At 41.1% G+C, this 21,646-nt stretch overlaps 1 protein-coding gene and 1 pseudogene across 3 annotated transcripts in view; both read right to left on the bottom strand.

Annotated features, from left to right (window-relative positions):
* Positions 1-21,646, bottom strand: part of Ldah (lipid droplet associated hydrolase) — a 112,489-nt gene that overhangs the window by 41,176 nt on the left and 49,667 nt on the right. The gene's annotated exons all lie outside the window — the stretch shown is intronic.
* On the bottom strand, positions 384-19,718 carry LOC110347899 (UV radiation resistance-associated gene protein pseudogene; annotated as a pseudogene). The gene has a single exon (XR_015453248.1). The product of XR_015453248.1 is annotated as a UV radiation resistance-associated gene protein pseudogene (transcript).

The following is a 21,646-nucleotide window of genomic DNA, read 5'->3' as shown; positions in this document are numbered from 1 at the left end:
CTTGAACAGTACAAGAAAGTGAATATGCACACTGGGACTTTTTCTATTGGATACACTTGTGGGGATTAGTGACAGTATTGTGGCATTAATTTTTCTTGAATTTATTATTATTATTAATCATTTTCAGAAAGAAAGTTAAGAAACAATCTCAGGTCTGCTGATAAGGTAAAGAGTACAATGCTTGGGTATGGTTTGTGGGCAGTGTTTCATTAAATAGGATTAAAAAGAAAAACAAAAAGAAGTAAGTCTAAAAAGTTCATTGATGCCACCATTTAGATAGCTTATTACACATGTGTCCATTTTTCTGAGACCAACAATGATGCTTATATGTTACGACTAGGTGAAACCATGACAAATAATATCCAAAAGAACAGCCTCACCACTATCTATGATATTTGTTTATTAGGTTAGCCCATCTGTTACAGTCATGGTGGAATGCTTCTCCACTCTACATGCTGGAAACAAGACAATGGAACACACAGTACTTCATTGCATTTGACTGTCAACAGTGTTAAGGCACATCTTAGCAAACATGCAATATAAACCAGTAGCCTTCAAAGGTAAAGCTCTTAGTAGTAAAAGTGTAGATTTAGAAATAATCTCAGTTTAGATATCTCTTCTCCCCATAAGGTCATGTTTTCCTTTCCTTAGCATGTGACTGGAACCACTACTCAGTGTATGTAGTTAAGTATGCAGTTAAATTGCAAATGCTATTGTATTTTAATCATCAATGTTTGCTCTTTGAGATACTATATTCTGTCTTTAAAATTTCATTATGTATAGGAATATGTTCCAGAGAAGTATTTAGAACAGTAGAAATTATTACTATTTTCTAGACACTACATCACTCTAATTTATACCCACTATCTCATTTAACATACAACAATCCTATATTTCTTTTTCACAGATGAGCAAACTGATCAGGCTATGTGATAAAGATGAGATATGAACACAAGCAGAGTGACTCAGAGCCATTTCATTAACCATTAAATGCACAATACAAAAATCTTTGTAATCATTAGTTTGGGGACACAATTTCCCTACAGTCAGTACCATTACTGATTACTAAAACAAAATGATGTCATTTCAATATAGTTAGGATGGTATTCAAGAAACTGACCACGTTTACCATTTTCCTTTCATGTGAATTATTCTTAGATCTCTGGGTAGAGATTTTTCTACACTTTACTTGAATGTAAAAAAGTTATTTCATTTATTTATTTATTTATTTATTACTTTTGGTACTGGGGATCGCACTCAGGTCCTTGCTCTTGTGAGGCAGGCGGAGGAACCACTGAGCTAAATCCCTAGCCCCTTTTTTATTTATTTAATCTACATGTTAGGGATGATAATTATAAGGAATGCTTGCATATTTGCAGATATGCATATATATATATACATACACACACACTATTTTTTGGAGACAGAGATCTTTATATAAGCTAGGATTGCACAAATATTTGAAACTGAGTTTCACTGTTCATTTTATATACTTCTCATTTCTTTTTTTCTTTTTCTTTTTGAATGCCAAATGCTTTTCTCCTCAGCTTGAATCCTCTTCGGATCCACTTTCTTTTTAGTCATTCTGGTTCAGACTCTCTAAGAATTCATTCAGAAAATAATAATTGCAGATTTTTCTTTACACACTGCTCTGCAGTGTAATAATCACCCACCAAACACCTGTTACACTCAATTAACATTATTCTTCAGATATCCTCGGAATTCAGTGAATGGTGACAATATCAAATCCACTCTCGTGTTTACAATTACAAAATTCTCAGCTGACTACCACGGCCTTTAGCACATCAAGCCACCAAGCCTTTTGCAGGGCTCCTGGGGGCAAAGCTAAACAACACGAAAGGAGGTTTAGCAGACAAAGCTGCTGCTGGCAGTTCCCTGAACTCGAAGCTGGAGTACTGCGTATGGGCCAGGAAGCCAAAAGCCCCCAGGGGTTCTCCAGCAGTGCTGGGGTTGTTCTAAACTAGAAGCCCTAGTGCTGGAGACCTCAGGCTCAAAGTGGCTGGGAGGAAGAGTTGTGCACTGGGGCTACTGCTTGCTCACTGGCTTGCTCATTCGCTTACTACACACTAAGTACCTGGAACACGCCAGGTGTGTGCTGACCGCTGGAGACACTTGGCTTGTGGAGAACTTGGAATGAGAGGGAGCTATATGTAAAATAATGCATGACAGGTCCCAGGCTACTGGAAACAATGAGCACAACAGAAACAAAGAAAACGGGCACTAGAAATCTCTTTTTTTGTCATGGCCTAACACTCTGGTGAAAGGCCTCAGAAAGAAAAATATTAAATAAACAGTCACTGAATACCTTCATGAACAAAGTGCTGATGAGACAGCCCAGGGTTATTTGGAGAAATCACACACTCAAAAGTTTCCATTTAACTTAATGCTGAAAGACACCGTGAACATTTTAGTTCTATAATCAAAATACCATTTTTATGCTACACTAAGAGGAGGTGGAAGTGTCTTTCACAGGGTTTCAGACTAAGGGAGAGTGATGAGCCCGGCCCAGGGCCAGAGGCAGTGCTCAGTACACAGCCATACACAGGACTCTTCTGCCACAGAAGCCGTCTCAGCACACTGCTGGCTTCTCAGAAGCCAGCTGGAAGGCACACAGTGTGGGTTTTTTAGTTCCATCTTACCTGGCAAGAAGTAAATCCAAATCCAAAAGGCAAATCAGGGCAACTAAGACCCCATGAGAGAGAGGCTGAACTCAGGAACACAAGCAGTCAACTCCTGGGCAAAGGTGAGGCCCTCGAAGTGACTGAAGGAAATGCACAAATCCCCGTTACGTCACAGCTTTGATTGCAAAACAGGTAATGATTTGTCCTGTTTGTTTCAGGAAAAAATAAAGGTGCATCAAAGACGTACGGTCTGATTATTTCCTCCTCAAAGGTCTGGAAAGGCGCGTTCCTCCTCCCACTGATTCCCAGACTGATTCCCTGCCTTCATACAGCCAGCACCCTTCCTGGTGGTGCCACACCTCCTAGCTCCGTAACAAGCTGGCTTACACTGCCTCACTCCCCTCCTGAGGTCTCAGCCAACACAGAGCCCAGAGAGCACTCGCCTCTCGGACAGGACCCGGCAGCATTCCTCAGTCTCGGCGCCGCTACCAGCTCTGAAGAGTATCTGGTCTTCAGGTAAGACAGGCCACTAGTTTCTCAATCAAAATGTCCCTGCTATCAGTAGAGGGTATATCATGGAGCTGGAAATTATCTACTGTTACTAGTTTTAACTTCTAGTCAACTAAAAAATTAATTCAACCCCAAAGTCCTAGTAGCGGTTCAGTAAATACAGCTAATATTTCCAATTAATTGGTTTGTCAAATGCATACAGCAAAAGTTTGCATTGTTATTAAGCACATTTGACACCATTAAATCAATGTAAATTGATTTTGAAGTAATTCTGATATTCTCAGTTAAGCCTCACCTGTCTTTTTAAAGGTAAAAGGTATTTCCTTTATTTTCAACATCGTGTAACTTTTACACAAAAGTTCTTTGGTCTACAGTTTGAACTGACAATACTATTACTGTCCGAAAGATGAACACTGTTAAGAAATATACCTTGTGAGTCTTCCTACAGATCACTGTAAAATATGTGGCGTTAGATTTTATTATGGTGGACAGATGTCTTATTTTTCTCCTCTGAAATATCACACCAGTGCAAGACCATGAAACAAACAACCTCCGTTTTCAATGAAGCTAGGAGTCACCTGTAACAACTGACTGCAATACAAACTCCTTCAGTCTTATGAGGACAAATGCTCCTGTAAGGCTCCGTACAGAGCATACTCTTAGTATATCTGAAAAACTGTCATTTGTTGGTTGATTTCAGGGGGGGAAACAGTATGTTTCTTTGGCTCTCAAATTAATATGTATGTTTGCCAAAAAAACCAAATCTTACTAAAGCAGACACCATTATTTCAGAGATTAACAATCCTCATAGTTGGATTGCATCCTTTTTATGAGTGCCTTGGGGTCATCAGCAATACTTCAGCATGTAAGAATTCACCCTGTTACTATACATGGAACTTTGTCTCTTCCACAGCTGAGCATCTCTGTAATCATCTTCTTTTGACAAGCCTCACATTTGGGGTCCTTAGCAGAAGAGCTGACTTGTCCAGCCCCAAGTAAAAAACTTCACACTGCCACGTAAAAAGGAAACAACAGGGGACAGGCATTAGAGTAAGGCCTGCAGAGAGCAAAACAAACATAAAAGGAACTCAGAGGAAAAGATGATGAAGGCTTAGAAGAAATTGTAATTTTCTTAAGAGATAGGAAAATATATTAATGAAGAGTGGGATATAAAAACAACACTTAATTTGGATTTGGGTTAGAGGAAGGTTTGAGTAGGAAGTGGAGGTTTGCTCTAGAGTAGGTGCTGTCAGGAGTGGGGACAGTTCCATGCCTGAGTATCTTAATAAACTGCATCTAAAGGAAGGGCGAGATGGATGGAGACTAATGTTATAATTGGTACATAAGCAATAGTCACTTGTTCAGAACGGGCATGTTTGGCATTTTGTGGTTTGCACACTGAATTTGTTTTTTCTGAGCTTCTACAAAATTGTAAAGCAAAAAAAAAAAAAAAAAAAAAAAAAGAACACAAGACGGTATTCTTTAAAAATTAAAAAGTTATTCATTTAAAAAAAATAACCGAAAAGTTTAAGAGACTTAGTGGGAGAAACCCCACTGAAGCACAGAAAGCAGAGATGAGCAAATGGAAAGAAAATTAAAGACCTCATCTGAGAAAAATACCGTCCCATTAAATGAGTTCTAGAAAGAAGAAGATGAGAATTACTGCATGGAAGTTTTCCTCAGCTGAGGAAGACAGATACCTGGGTCTTAAAACTGAAACAGTCATCAAGTGTCAAGGCCAACATACTAATTTCCAAGGCACAACCTAGGAGGCTTCAAGTTCAAGAAACTTACTCCACAGTTTTGGAAGCCAAGTCAGTATCCACTGGGCTGAAGTCAAGATATCAGCAGGGCTGTGCTCTGCCAGGAAGGTCCAGGAAAGAATCCATTTCTTTCCTTTTCTACCTTCTAATGGCTGCTGACATTCTTCAACCTATGGCCTCATTGTGGCCATGAAGTCTCACTTCCAGATAATGCAGAAATCCAGCAATTTGAGAACATGTTTCAAGCTTGTCTTACTCATTCTAAGCCATGTCCTTTGGCCCTCAAAGGTGAAGCTCTCAGGAATCCATTGGGTTGGTGTGGTTCTCCACCAGGGCAAGGCAATAGTGTGAGGAGCTAACACTCTCCGTGCCACTGGCTATTACTTCTCTTTGACTACGATTTCTGAGCATTGTGTAAACTAATGAAAGCTCCAATTCTGTTTTCTTATCTTTAAAAAATGTCATTTCCACTATGAAAACACTCAGAAATTCTTCTTTGCCAACTGTCTATAATGTGAGATCAAACTTGGACTAGACTGACTTAGTTACTATATACCTTTTCTATGGAGAGTCAGATCCTGCACAATTGTCTAAAGAAAGGTGACTGGAATATCCTCCATAGAAATAAAAATATCAGTACTAACAGGGTAAGTTTCAGTAACAACACATCTCTAGATAGCTATCTGGATTTTACAATGTATGAAGTAAATGCAAAATGCTTGATTAATGACAGGTCTCACTACTTGGCTTGGTGTGGAAGAGTGTGTTTAAATGTTCCTGCTGGACAACAGAATGGAGAGGGAGGATGTGGGAAGGGCAAAGAGGCCACAAAAAAAATCTCACATAACGCAGTGAAAGCTTCCAGGCCTAATTATCCACAGCCTTTAAATGAATTCCAGTTATAGAGTGTAACTGCTACTGTTCAGAGACTAGCACTCGTGCTTAACAAAGCAGACTGAACCTTTTCATTTATCTGCTTTCTCTCAAAATTGAAGTAAAATGAAAATAATTTTTTAAAATGTAAAAGAAAAAATAAAAGACAGTGTGGATAGCAGAAGAGAGACAATACTGATGGTAGGTTTTCAGAAGAGGGAAGAGAGAGGATCAAGCTGAATGGCAGCTGAGTTCTCAGGGCCTCCAGAGGGTTCTCCACCTTCCACACCATCAGGGTATTTGATTTACATCCCAGAGGGGGTACAAAGAGAAGGAAAATTCATTCACAGAAACTTTCAAGGTGGAGGCTGTACACTGAGGTACTTCTGGCTGAAAATCTTTCATCTCTCTCATTCCACTGAAACTGCTCAAATTCAGCAAAGATATCCACATTGCTAAATCCAATGGTCAGTTTTCTGGCCTCATCTAAGGAGAGTTATACAGTGTACCCCACAGAGTGGATCACTCTCTTCTAGATACACTTACTTCAGCTGGCCCTAGGATACTAACTACTCCCCACCCCATACCTAAATGCTAAAGTAGGGCTCTTGTTTACAGAAGACTGAAGGCTGACTGATATAAACGGGGGAGTGCTAGAGCTGGAAGTCCATTTTACAGCTGTCACGGTAAAGATTAGGCAAGGATAAACAATGGATGTTAAACCTAGGGGAACATTTGAGTGAAGAGCAGGACACTGGCATAATTGTAAAAGTATCTCCTCACAGACTGCTTATTAATTGTTAGGAAAACAGTACAAGTATGTGGTGGAGAAGTACTGGATAACACCTTGACTGAGTCATCAGCGGGGAGCTGCCCAACATTACGTGCACACAGATGTGTGGCCTTATGGAGACCAGAGCACCACCTATGGGCTTCTACAGCCCAGAATCACAACTTCAATGCAATTGCAAGAAAACGTAAGACAAACACAAGATTAAGGTTTTCTCTTTCTTCTTTTTAAACAGTAACTGTATTCTTTAAAATGCCAGTTTTATGAAAAAAAAATAGAGTGCTGTTAAGATAAGAATAAACAGAAATGAGAACTAAATGCAATACCTGATTCCAGAAATATCAAAAAGGCCATCAATGGGTCAAATAAAAAAATTGGAGAATGGAAAGCAGACTAAAGTATTACATGAACACTAGATTTACCAGCACTGAAAGCATACCATGGTCAAGAAAGAGAATATCCTTATCCTTTTTTTATTATTTTTTTGAATATCCTTATTCTTAAAAATGACACATTTAAGGATGTATTTGATAAAAAAATATACTCAACACAGCCTCCAACAGTTCAGGACACAGACACACACACAGAGAAAGAAAGTGTGAAGAGGGGGAGAAGAAAGGAGGGAGAGAGAGTGAGAATGAGAAGAACAAATACGGCAAGTGACCTTCTCTTCCTATTTCACATTATCTATTATAACTTTTTTTTTTTGGTACCAGGGATCGAACTCAGGTCCTTACGCTTGCATAGCAGGCGGCGAAACCACTGAGCTAAATCCTTGGCCCTTTCTACTATACCTTTTAATCCTTATTTACACTTTCAGTTTCTCACACTAGAGAAACTATTCGTATTTACACATGTGTCCTATTTATTTCACGTAAGAGTATGGCCTCGATGTGCATTCATTTAGCTACAAATGTCTCTAACTTCTCATTTTTTATGGCTGAGTAGTAGGGTAGGGGAAGTGGGAGGGGCAGGGGAAAGGAAAGAAGGGAAAGGAAAAATATGAGAAAAGGAAAAAATGGAAACAAAGTCGCTGTAAATAGGGAAGGGTGGAGGGGGTGAAGGGAGGGCAGGGGAAGGGGAAAAAATAAGAACCAAGAGAGATTCTGTAAAGGTGCCTATCTCCGATGATGAATGTAACTGTACTGTATACCTAAAATGTACCAATAAACTTAATAAAAAAATAAGGCAAGTGAGGTGAAGTATGTCTGGGCAAGTTATATACTGTGTTCTTTGCTCTATTCTTACTCTTGCAACTCTGAGTTTGAAATGACTTCCAAGTAAGATGTTGAAAAAAATCACTGGCAGTGCACCACTGCCCTCTATCCCCCAGGCAAGGCACTTCACCCCAGTTTATCTATCTTGTGCCATTCTTTTATCAAGGTATCATCACCTTTTTTGAGACAGGCTCTCACTGTGTAGTTCAGGTTGGCCTCAGACTCACTATGTAGCACAGGCTGAGCTTAAACTTTCGGCAATCTTCCTGTCTCGGCCTCCAAGTGCTGAGATTACAGGTGTGTGCCACCAGACTACCACCCCTGAGGAGGTTGGTTTCCTCATTTTTACGTTTATTTCCATCTCTCCCCCAGGCTGTAAACTCTCCAAAGGATGGCTGCGCTGTCCTGTTTGGTTCCCACATGCACCAGGTCCTCGCAGGCAGGCACCCTGTAGTGGTCCCAGCACGGGTAAACTAACCGAGTGACAGTCCAGCCGCCAGTCCCCAGGGCCGGCCCTCACCCAACGCCCTCACCCAGCGCCCAGGCCACTCTCCCACAGCCCGCACAGCCTGGAAGTTTGCCCCATGTAGAAACTGAAGGAGAGGTTCCAGACCTGGGTCTACTGGGCACAGGAAGAGGTAGGGCAGAGGCTTTACAAGAAGCAAGTAAAAGTGGAAGCCAAAACACCACCTACTGAGTCTTTCCCATGCTACACCCACCCCCTGGGGTGTTCGTTTCAAGATAAGAGCTTTGGAGGCTCCCCTACCACTTGGGACTGGACTCTGGGTTGTGTCACCAGCCCTTTTACTTTTATTTAGTACTTCGATTCAGGGTCTTGCTCAAGTTAGGCCGCCCAGCCCAGGCTGGGTCCCAGCTTGTGGCCCTCTGCCTCAGCCTCCAGAGGCGAGTGCCATCACACCTGGCTAAGACAACTTTTGTTTTGGAGAAACTTAATAGTTGTAGAAAACATACATACAGATAGTGAAACTTGGTAATACCAACACAAAATGTCAGGGTGCCTGCCCAGTCAGCCTCAGTAAAACTGACCAGCTGACAAAACCCACTCACAAATCAAACCTCTTAGCATTTTTAATGGCTCATTCTTAAATGTACATAGATAATAAAGAGATATCACATAGCCTAGCAAAGTTTCAATTATGACAGAGCAACATAAACAAAATGTGGAAAGAGAAATTCGGAATGAAGACAACACAAGGCAAAATGCTAAAAGTCTGCTCCTCTGAGAAAGAGATCCATGAAATAAAAGTACAAAGAGGAAACAAAGAAGAAGAAATTCCTTAGAAACTATGTGCATGAATGCTAACATCAAGAGTTTAATGAGGTGAGTTAGAAGATAATACCGGGGAAGTACCTCATGTTTCCCACTGCACAGACCTGAAAGACAAAAGATGGGTAACAGAAACAATGCAGAGAATCACTTCTGAAAGCTTCACACATGAGGAATGAGAAGAGAGGCGTTCTCACTATGGAAGTATGCCGGTTTCCAGATTAAAAGGACAAGGAGTCCAACATCTATCATTGTAAGGTGTAATACTGGGGATAAAGTTAAAATCCTAGAGTTAAAAACACCTGCTCTGAAACAAGCTCCCTACTGCCTCACGGTAGCTGCCTGTCCTTTTTCTTTCCATCCTTTCCCCCCAAATAAATTGTCTTTTGTTATGCAACCCCCCCAACCCCAAACAACAACAACAACAAAACACCAAACGATATGCTTCTCAACAGCAGGCCTGGCAGAACTTGAAACAGGCAATAGGTGGTAAAATGGTGCACAGCAGGGATGGGGGTAATGGACTACTTGGCTGCAAAGAAATCTCCCTGCCAAGAGCAACTAAGAAACTGGGAAAATGTTGCTTAAAGTCCCTTGAAAGCACCAAAGGCAGAGGGAATTCATAGGGCCAAAATCCTAGGGGAAAAGGAAACACAAAGAGTGCTGAAATAGCTTTCTTCAGTTATCTTCTGAATTGTGAGAAGCTAAGAGGCCAAGAAGCTGAAGAAGTTTTTGGAAATCTTGTTGGACTCGAGGGACAAAACTTGAGAGTTTGCCCCATTAACGAGAAGGGGCCACAGGCTTTCAATGAATCTGCTGGCTTTAGGGTCTTACTCTCTCATCAATATACCTCCCTGGTACCTGACAATCTTGCTTCTTCCCAACCAAATACAAACAGTCTGAGCTGGCCTGGAATGTGAGATCTCAAAGCGACCACATTTCATTCTTGGGAAGCATCTTTCATTCAGTGCCTGCTAGGCTTTTTCCACTTCAGGGAATTTTTTGAGGTCAACACTGCATATTGTTCACAGATTTTCCATACAAGCAAGAAGTGAGTGTAAAACAACTTCACACAACAGGAAAACCATAATGGAGAGCCTTTCTCTTCCTTAAAGATCACATTCTTATTTCTCATCTCTACAAACAGAGCTAAAAGTTTCCAGCTGTAATAAAAAATAGCCCAAAAGGCAGTTCCACAGAACTCTATTTCTGCTCTCCTCTCCCTGCTCAGACTTCTCACAGTGTATGCAGGGCACACATACACTACACAACCTGTTCTTTTTTTTTGGACTTCAAAAACATCATTTAATATTTATGAAATTGCACACATACAAATAATATTCAATGCCCCATCTAGTCTCTTAACCCAACTGTCTCAACTGCTTTGCAGTTTGCACATTGGACTGCCCAACTCTAAATATTGTCATATTCAATGCCTTCCTTTGACTGCAATTTAATAAATTAATATGGGATTTATACGTAGGAATTTTTGTCTGGTGAGTGTATTGCCAGAAGCATGCCTAGCTTTTGACCACAGCACCTACCCAGATAAAAACTCTGGCTCTCAAAGGGAACTGCATGTCATCTGACTGCAGGAACCTTAGGTCCTTGAGGGTTTCCTGGATCCACTACAGCCAAGTTTTCATCTACTCTGAGGGCCACATCAAGGGTATGGCAGAAGAGGTGAAAGGTCACAGCTGATCAGAAGAGCTGGAACATCATGACTAGGGTTTTAGGCCAGTGAATGTGATGTCCTTGGTCATCAGGATGCATGGTCCATCCACTATGAACATGGGAGACAGTGAGGGCTACAGGTTCATTCACTGCAGTTCCTGGGGGCCAGGGCAGGGGCACAGAGACTTAGGGATAAGGAAAGGATGATGGTCTGTTCATCAACCTTAGAGATGGCCACAGACCCTTCAGTAAACGGTGGAAAGCTATTTCTGAATATTCCATTTTCTCAAAGTTTTATAAACTATGATGAAGGCAAATGCTTATGAGAAACTAAAGGTGAGTTCATTATATTACTTATATATTATCATCTTCCCTCTGAGCATAACATATAAGTGTAAATGAAAAGCAGACAAATGCCTATAAGGTGACTGGAGCTATAAGCTCTTTCAACTAGAGAGTGACTTTTGCCTTAAAACAATGATCAGGCCTGAAAAGCAAACCCTGAAAGCACAATCTTTGTCTGGCCCACGGAATCACAATGATCCCGAGTCCCTCCTCTAGTCCCAAAGTCTGTTTTTCTGAGGAATATCCTCCATTAATATTCATGTTGTGTCATAATTATTAAAAAGAGTAAGTGCAGCTTTATTCTCCTTTTGGGCAGTGATCCTGCCCTGGTCTTCCTGTCTGTCTGCTCCCTTCACTTATCAGAACTCCTGCGTGGTTGGTGGAAGCTGGACACATTTTCATTCAGTGCATAGATCCTCTGGGAGAACTCTTTAAATTCTCCCAGAACTTGTTCATCATACTCCACTGCTATGGCACTGTCCACTGCAATGCAGTTAAATGCTTCTAGCTGGTTGCCTGTGGTAAGGCCTGTGGCTTCCAGCCCGATGATTTCTTCTGCTTGCTCCACAGTACAGAAGAGCTTCGCTCCTGAGGCTGGGTGTAACTCACCTGGGAGCTGGACACTGGCAGAGCCAGCCTGCTAACCGGGCAGCAGAGTGCCACTGACTGTGGCCAGGTGCCCAGAGAGGGCTTCTCCTGGTTCTTGGCTAGTGTTTACATTCACATGTCTGCTGTTCAAGCTATCATTGAAATCCACTTTTTTTTTTCTGGTTTTCTTTGGAGAGGTCCAAGGAGGTGTCCAAGGAGGAGGACAGAAATGCTGTCTTTCTCTTGGATTCTCCCACAAAAGGGATGGTGGTCACTGGCTGCACTAATGTGGAGTTGTAACTGGGAGGAAGGGTTTTATACTGGAGTCTCTCATTCTCTGAGCTGGCTTGTTTTCGATGTCCTTTGTCTGGTGATGGGATCCACCCAGAGAAGCCTACATCTGCACCCCCAAACATGGAGCTTTGTCTCTTTGGAACAGGGATTGCACTGGAAGTGTGATGTCTGTCACACCTGACCATTAGTCCATGCTCCATGAAGTTTTTCAGGTTAGGAAGGGTTTGCCTCAAGTCTGGAGTCCCTAGTCCATGTTGATATCTTAGCTGAGCTATATTTTTGTTTAGAAGGTAGACACCATAATCAAACTGCAACTTCTCTCCTCCTTTTGGATATAGTGGGAACTCTTTCCTTTTCAGTAAGCTTGTCATGGATATTACCTTTGATTATTGATCTAGACCCCTTATGAATTATAGGATATCTGAGGGGCAATTATAGGAAAAAGGAAATCATGGAGACCAAATGTGCAGTGTAACCAAGGGCAACAGGAATGCTTCCATCATCTTTTGCTTGGAAGTCCTCAGAATTAGGCAGTTTGACACTGCATACAAAGTAATCCTTATGCTCATTCAAATCAACAGGGTAAATGTAGGAAAGCTCAGAGAGTAACTGCCTGCAACGAACTGTCAACTGGGCATTAGTCTTCAGAAAGAGTTCTCTTTTTGCAGTACACTCCTTCCTCAACTCATTTAGGGCTTCCTTCTGGAGCTGAAGCTTGAGGTGCTCAGTTGAAAATGTGCTTCCTTTATCCTGTAATGCAATTTATTGCTTATGCAGTAATGCCACCTCCCGTCCCAAAGCTTTCTTCTGTCTTTCCAGTTCATTTCGAAGCACCAAAATTTTTAATTGTAGGCATTCACTTTCTTTTTTCAGCTCACTGCTTGTAGACTTGAGTCTTAGTTTTTCTTCAATTTCTTTTCCAATCTTCTGAACAGTTACCTGAGTCTGTTTAATTGCACACTGGGCTCTATGAAGCTGTAGCAAAGAGAAGACATCATAAGAATTATGAACACAGTTCTGATCCACCTGAAGAATCTTCTTCTGAGCATTTGAATAACCCTTGTGTTCAAATGGAGCACCATAGTAGCCATCATTAAGCCCAAAAATTATTTCATTTTGGTTGCGGGCATGAATCTGCTGACCCAAGTATTTCAGCCCATCCAAACAGACTTTCCATTCAATCAGCAGCTGGTAGATGTCCTCCTTTCCACCCCATATCTTCACTACAAAGCAAGACACAGATGTATCAAGTCGATCTGGCATTATTTCAAAATCAAGACTCCGCCACGTTAGATTCAAAGAATTCTTAACCACTTCACTTCTATAAAATTCTTTATATATCTTTTCAGCATTACACAAGTGAAGTGTGAAGTGTAGGTATCAAGGAGCTGATGTCCATTTCTATTAACAATGTTCCGAGCAGCTATATTCCGAAGATGTCGAAGACGTCGCTGCTGAGAAGGCAGCTCCACACGTAGGGCCCGCCCGCGCGGCAGAACACGGCGGTAGGGCGGCTGCCGGACCCCGACCAAAGCGGAGGCGTTCATCTCGATGCAGCGGCCCCCCAGCAGCTGGGAGGACGTCCCTCCAGCATCCGCCACCGCCTCCTAGCCACGACCCGAGGAGCCCCTGCAGCCTAGACACCGGCCACCTGAGAGCAGGGCTGCTCTGTCCCCGCGCTGGCCACCGCCGGCTAAGGAAGAGCCATATTACCACAGTGCAACCCCCTCCCACACAACCTGTTCTTTTAAACTCTGCAATGGTAGTTAATTTTGATACCTGTTGAGGTTCACTCGTCAAATACACATTAGTAAGCACTACATACTCAGTAAACAGACATCATTATGTACTACTGTGTACTAATTTATCATCGCTGTGTCATACACCATGCCAGGTATATAATTTTTGGAACATCTTATTAGCTAGTTTCCTTAGTGAATTATCTGTCATGTTCTTTGCCTCTTTATCTAAGAACCTAATGCTTGTCTTATGGATCTCACAAATTCCTTATAGTAAAAGGATAACCTTTTAGCCCGATGACAACGTGGACCTTGGGGTTAAGATGTGGTTTCAAATCCTAGCAATGTCACTTACTAGGTGTCTAAAGTGGAACAAATTACGCACCTCCTTTCTAAGTCTCAGTTTCCTCATGTACAAAGTAAAATTCTAACAGCACCCGCAAAGTGGTGTTGGAAGGATTAACCACCATTACGGTAAATGAATTTGATCTTTAAGTATCCAGAAGGGATTATATACCCTAAATAACCCTAATAAATAAAACTGTAAATATAACTCAAATGTTTCTCAGATAGTAAGGACATCAAGACATGGGAAAGGGGAGGTGAAGAAGGAATTAACCACTTAGCAGTCCAATTACTTAAATACAAAATAACCAAAGTTATACATATTTCTTGTTAATGTCTCTAAGGTAAAAGGCAATATGAAAACAATTTTATCAAATTTATGCAATAATTTTTCTGTGTATGGTGTATCCTACAATATTCAATGCACAATACAACGTTACAATCTGGACAGTACTATCTAGTCTGTCGCGTTGGCCTTTCCTTTTTTCCTGTAGGTGGCGCAATTTCAATGAAATGTTTATCCACTAAACGTAATGGTGAAGATGATGATGGATGTCCTGGTTGGCATTTTGCCATCCTGTATTTTTTCAAATATGGTCTATTAGATCTAATCTAAATTGTGAATGTCTTTTTGAACCCCCTTATTTCAAATAAAGAACAAACGAATTCCATATTGTGGTCCAGAAGCTGTATATTTTATAATAATTTTTTTGCTTTTTGATTATAGCAGCTAATATTTCCCATAAAGAATATAAACATTATATACTGCAAACATGTCTTAATAAAAATTTTCTTTTCTTTCTTTTTTCACTGAAGAAATTGAGAGGGGATGCTACATTATTTTCTCAAGTCTAAGTGATGGAGCCAGCTGTCACTTGTCGAACAGCACCTGAATGGGGGAGTGAGGATGAAGAAAAAGAAAGACGCAGTGATAAGAGTCGGGAGCCTCTCAGAGAGACTGCCGCTGCGCTTTTTTATTCTCCTCCCCTTTTTATCACAGGTGAGTTTGGTTATTAATCATGACCCTTATCCAAAGACACCTGCTTCCTTGTTCTCTAGTTCTTTGGAAATTCCCCACCCTCATGGGCTTTCTTGTTTCTCGGGTTTACAAAACGTTCATCATGTTCCAGGACAATTTCTGAAAGTAAACATCTAATTTGGCAAGGACGCGTTTCCTCGTAACATAGTCTCCTTGCTCTATACAATGGAGGGTAAGATTTAACATGGAGCCTCTATGGCTAACACTGCTCTCCACATCTAAGCATAGCAACTCAAGGAAGTTAGCTTTAAAATGATCCCTTTAAAACAATGGACGCTTACACCAAGTATCTCTAAAACAAACTGTACCAAAATTTATCTATACTTTTCTATAAGCCAATTTCATATTCTGTTTTAAGAAGCCACTTGCTGCATTATAAAAGCAATTTGCGTATACAGTCTCTCTCGACACTTCAATGGTACCTTTGGTTTTTTTACTTTTATTTTCTACCTTTCTGGAGTTCACAAATACTTTAACTTGTATCAGAAAGAAACCTTTAAAGAAGGATCTTGCAAACCAACTATAAAAAGATATTTTGGGAACAAAGAAAACCTGAGTATGAATTGTAACTGATGATAAAGAATGGCCATTCACTCTGGCAGGTGTGATAATAAGGTAGTGATATAAGAAAATATCCTTTGACCAAGACATACAATGAAGTATTTCAGGATGAAATATCAAGAGGGCTATAATCTACCTGAAAGTAGTTAAGAGAAAAATGGGATAAAGATAACAAAATATTAGTGGCTATATGACTCTGGATAATGAGCATTTGGAGATTATACAATTGTTTTATTTCTTTTTGAAGATTTTCACAATAAAACTTTACATTATCAATTTTAAAAAGACATCTTTTCCCTTCCCTTTCATGATAGTTTATATAGCTGTATGCTTCACTCAGATGGGTTGGTGCTTTAACTTCCCTAAATTTCCCAGGCCAAGGGTGGTGACCCTATGGCATGTGTGCCACAGTGGGCTGTAGCACTGAAAGCTCTAACATGTTCACCACCACTGCATGGGGCTATGCCCACATTTCTCATCCTTATACCAAGCCAGGCATGAGTCATTAGCTAAAGGCCTACACAGAACAGATAGGTGACTTCCATCACCAGAATAACAGTCGCCAAGTCTGTTACAATGCCACAGACATTGGAGTTTGCATGAATGTGGAAGACTACTGTAAAACCTAAGACAGAACTTGCACACAAAACAGCAGAGCTTAAATCAGCTTCCACTGATAAAACTGGTATCCTGCTGCTTAAGTCTTCGATTCAAGATGCTGGGAATATAGCTCAGGGGTACAGTGATTGCCTAACATGTGTGAAGCCCTGGGTTCATCCCGTAGCACCACAAATAAATAATGAATAAATAAATCTTGGACTTTAGGACTTCCAAGAGATGAAAACGAAATACTACCTAGTCCCATTCCATGCCAGGCTTGACCCTGATAACTCAAGGAAATGAGAAAACACACATTGGTAGTGCTATTACTCAGAACAAGCAGGGAGTCTTGTGCATGTGGACAAGGTCCTAAGTGGAAAGACAGTACATTAATATAGAAAACAGCCTGTAAAGAATTTGATTAGTATTCCTCCTGCTTTCAAGGGATATGAGAAGACAGAGTTGGTACATCACAGAAAGACCAAGGACACGTTTAATTGTCCAAAGCGTTTCCATTCATTCTATGGTTTAATCTTTCAAAAAGCTTAGGTGGATGATTCTCGAGCCTGAACATGCACAGAATCATCAGCATTGGTTATAACACTGATTGCCCCGCACTCCATAGCTTCCCATTCAGCATCTCAGCATGAGACCCAAAACGTGCATTCCTAATAAAGATCCCAGGCCATGTTCACACTGCTTCGGTAACTGCTGTCTAGATATCGGAATCAGTGTCTAGTGGCATCTACTATATCCTACTCACTACGGCTGGGCCAGGAACAGGTAATGATAAAATGTGTTAGGCAGTAAGTGTGAGGCTTCTCTGGCCTGTAGCCACTTCGCTTCAGTTCCCCTACCTTTCCCTGTAACCGCATCTTACCAACTTCCAAGAGTTGAGGAGACAGGAGACATTTTCTACATCCAAAAGTATATATCATGGATACACAAATATTTAAATAGCTTAATATTTAAATCTCAAAGGCATTCAGAAATTCTCAAGTACTAAGTATTCACATGCATGAAAAATGTTCTATTATAAAACCTTGTTTTCACTTTCTTGCAGCTCTCCAAAAAAATTAGCCCGTTGTGGTGAAATTTTCCATGCTTCGTTTCAGCCCAAAGGTGATTTTTTTTTTTGCAAAGTTTGAGCAAAATATATTAAATAGTTTTTGAGCTATGAAAAGATGAAAAACCCACATAATTTTTCCACTTTGAAAGCAATTTCAAGATTCTCAAAAATTGCAGATAACTAGAAAAATGGCTAAAGTTGAAAAGTTGAAACTTCCCATGTGTCTAGTTTCCAGCAAGGTACTTTAGACAACATGTGTGCACAGGTAAACGTGCATATATTCCTAAACATATTTGTAAGTCACTGGGATCTAAGTACTTCACCACATTCGATACACCTTTCCTCAGAGCGGGTATATCACTTCCTGAAAGGAAGAGTTTTACACAGCAGAGCAGTTGGTTGCTGACTCCCTGGTCCCTGGGGTCTTCACACATCAGGCTTCATTACGGTCACAAGTAAACAAGTGACTGATGACAGTGAACTACACTGCACACGTTACTGTCCCCCGGCCCCAGCTCAATTCTAGGGTGGGAGCCACTGTCTTCCAGTTCAGTTTCTGCTCTCACCCCTTTATCTCCCTGCCGTCACACTTGATGTGTGCTCTCATTTCTCCTGAGTCTCACGCTCCCCGCAGTGCACTTACCTGCCCTCCACTAAAGCCTTCCTTGTGTGTTTGAAGAACTCAAGTATGAAAGAAGTAACAACAGAATTTTAAAATTAAGGCGAAGTAAGTTTTAGAGGCTTGTGAAAATAACTTACTGTAGGCATCTATAATCATAACCTTTCTAATCATCTCAACTGGAAAGCGAATAATGGGAAAGTCAGAGAGCAGCAGAGCCCTAGTTCCGCCACTTCCTCACAGCTGACATACAGGCTGGACACAGAACCCTTGGCATTTCAGTCTCATTATCAGAGGAGAAACATTAAGACTGTTAAATGACCTTACTGCATGTGAATATACTTTTAAAATTTCAAATGTATGTTACGTAAAATTATTAGTAATGACAATTTAAGTTGATTGGGCTTCTAACCTGAAAGAGAACCAAGTGTAAGTCATATACACTAACCCCCACTAGAGAAAAACACTTTTACAAGAACACAAAGATTAAGGAAAATTCAATTTCTTAGTTTTCAAGTATAAAGCAAGGTTTAACAGATAAATAGAAGGAAACCTGATACAAGAAATGGTCCTATTTCTCTTTCACTTTCAACATCTATCGCTGCTCCCTCAGTACATGTTAAATTTTTTCCCACATCCCTGACCTTACCTTACCTTGTCCTCTCCCCTTTATGGCCAAACTCCGTGATCACTATGTATTCATCACCTAACCTCCTGCAACTTTCTTCCACTACTTCACTAGAGTGTTTTCTTCAAGCACATCAACGATCCTACAGTTACTAATAGCAGCTGTCAGATGTTCTCATCCTGTTTGGCCTTTACTACACTCAACTCTCCTGCCTTGTTTCCCTTCTATAATGCTGTATAACATACCATTCAAAGCTTATGGTTTAAAGCACAGTGGCTACTCTTTCTCACAATTCCTATGGGTCAGGAACTCAAACAGGCCTCAGCTGGACTGTTTTGCTCCTCAATGTGTTACTATGACATACGAATGATCTCCCAGTCTCCCTCCCTCCCTCCTTCCCTCCATATTACCTTAAGTCTGCCCCAGAACTCAGTACCACAACCTTAATTAGGTACAATCAGATTGCATAATCAGACGGCACACTGTTAACATACAGAGCTCTGCTGTTGACAGAAGCAGGCTCCACACAGAGAGATACATTGTATCTTGTATCTAGATGTCCCCCAGTGCCTCAGGTGCTCATGGGTCGGGCTTCTGGGAGGAGGCTGGATCTAGGGTGTGCGATTACTAAATGGATTCAGCATAGTTTTGGGTGTGGATAATGGAAGTCCCACCTTAGGTGTGAGTGGCACCAATCAACACAGGCTTATAGCCTGATGGAATATAGAGGGAGAGAGGGAAGGCAAACTGCTGCTGCTTGCTACCTCCTGCCCGCCTGGCCATGACCTGTTTATTCCCCTCTGTTTGCCAACCTGCCCTGGAGTCAGTTGACTATGCACTGAAACCTCCTCTAACTTGTGGGTGTCCAATATTTTGTCTCAGCAACAAGAAAAATAAGTAAGACAAGATGTGACTACTACTCTTTTGCTTCTATGTCATCTGTTTGCCCCCTCCAAACTGTTACAGTGTTCACAGGGCTTCCTACTCCTTGATGTGCCACACAAGGTGTCACATTAACCTAACTGTGCACTCCCGGGCCATGCCATCGAACAGGCAGGGTTCGCTACCACCCAAAGGCTGAAAAAGCCCTCAGGGCCCTTCTTACTCTCTTCTCATACCCACAGCCAATATTAAGTGTACCTGTGTTTGTCAGTTTTCTGTCACTGTGACAAAATATCTGAGATGATCACCTTCTAAAGAGGAAAGGCTTATTCGGCTCACAGTTTTGGAGGTTTTGGCCCGTGACCAACTGGCTCTGGTGTTTTGGGCTTGTGGTAGCACAAGATGTCACACTGGAAGCACAGCCCAGAGCGGCCTGTTCACTTGACAGCTGTTGCAAAGACAGAGAGGAGAGGCCCACTGAGGGCACACAGGCAGTGACCTGATTTCTTCCCACCAGGGCCCTCCTCCTTCAGGTTCTTCAGCCTCTGGAAACTCAATGAGCTGTGGCCAAGCCTCAGCACAGGGCTCTCTGGAAAACACTTCTCCAAACCGTAGCAGCAGCTCACACCAGGGCTCAGACGGTGCCGAGAGCGCCTCCTGGCAAGGCCCTTCCTCTCACTTCTCACCTGAAAATGAAAGATGGGGCTGGAAATCTCAAGTCTAAGACCCTCTGAGTCTAAAAACAAGAGCGATTACTGCAGGTTATGACAACTACTACTCAGCAATCTTCCAATTAACTTCTGGCTTCTTAAAGTCTCTATTCTGGACACCAGTGGCAAAATATCTGAAGAATTTCTATACTTCTATGTATCAAACTTTCTTAAAAACAAAAAATTAAATAGCAAGTTTTTGAAGAGGCATTTTTACAGTATATCAAATGTTGGTCAGATAACATAGCTGACATATGTAATAAGTCTTTTAAAATACATTAAGACCAAAACTGCCTGTAATTAGTCACAAAAATATTACACAGAACTGAAGCAAAATAAAACCAAATAATCCTGCTACTGACCTACAAATATGTCTCAAAACCTTATGGGAGTCAAAAATTCTGGTAAAAATAACAGAATAGATGGAAACACAAGTTTCTTATTATCACACTTCATATGTTATAAAACATAACAGTTAACTTATTTTTGGCAAAATAATTAGGAATTGCAACACTCTGGCTTACACAAATTTGCTTGATTGTCAAATGCATCTCAAATGGAGCGTGTCCTGCTAACTTCAGACATGCAGGCTTGTGTTGTCTTAGAGTAGCCCAGAGACATTGAAATTTCAACACTTCAGCAGGGATCACACCACTAATGTGAACAGGCCCAGGTGTTTAGTGGGGTCGGGAGGAGGGGGGAATTCAACAGTATAGTTAATTGAAACCAGAAAAAGCTTTGAATAATAAAAAAACATACAGTTGCCCTATCCTCTTGCTGTCCCCCAAAAGGGTACCATTTATGGACAATTTACTGCACGTATTATTTTCCAGCAAACTCTCTTTATGAAGATAAAACAGTTTTACATGTCTCTCTGAAAGCTGTAGTCACCGTAGGAGTTGCAGCTCCACAAACTAAGTTCGTGTTCCATCTTTTTCATTGCTATTCTTTGCCCTTCTTCCCATCCTTGCTTCTCTTCTTTCTTTTTTTGCATAACAAGTTTATTTTTTTAAAGGCATATAGACAAAACAAAGTAAACATTTAAACAGATTTTAACTTCTGCCCTAAAACTGTTCCATTAAGTGTCAGTCTCTAAACATTTTTAGTTCAGTAATCGTCATCTTCATCAGTCCATTACTTTTCTTCTGTTGAACTTAACTCTTGTTTTCTTTTCTATTTGTTGGCTTCCTTTTTCAAGGATTTCGATTAAACCTTGTTCTGAGACCTTCCCACTTAGCTGTCCATACTTTGCCATCTGTATAAGGTAATTCTCTACTGCTTTCGTTTTTTCAGGCTTTACAAGTGCTAAGTTACTTAACCCGGCTGGGGCTGATTGATCCAGAACTTGCGCTAAGATACTGTTTCTCATTTCTGCTTCCTTGTGCTTTGCTTCCTGTTGTGCTACATCATTAGGATCCCCGTGTTGCACCTGCAGCTTGGCCAGCCTCTGCTTCTCTTCTTTCATAGCTC

Source organism: Heterocephalus glaber, unplaced genomic scaffold (assembly GCF_053883595.1).
Source record: "Heterocephalus glaber isolate CG9 unplaced genomic scaffold, H.glaber_assembly_v1.0 deba00001457, whole genome shotgun sequence".
Lineage (NCBI taxonomy): Eukaryota > Metazoa > Chordata > Mammalia > Rodentia > Bathyergidae > Heterocephalus > Heterocephalus glaber.
Note: the sequence above shows the minus strand (reverse complement) of the source record. Positions and strands in the feature narration are given on the sequence as shown.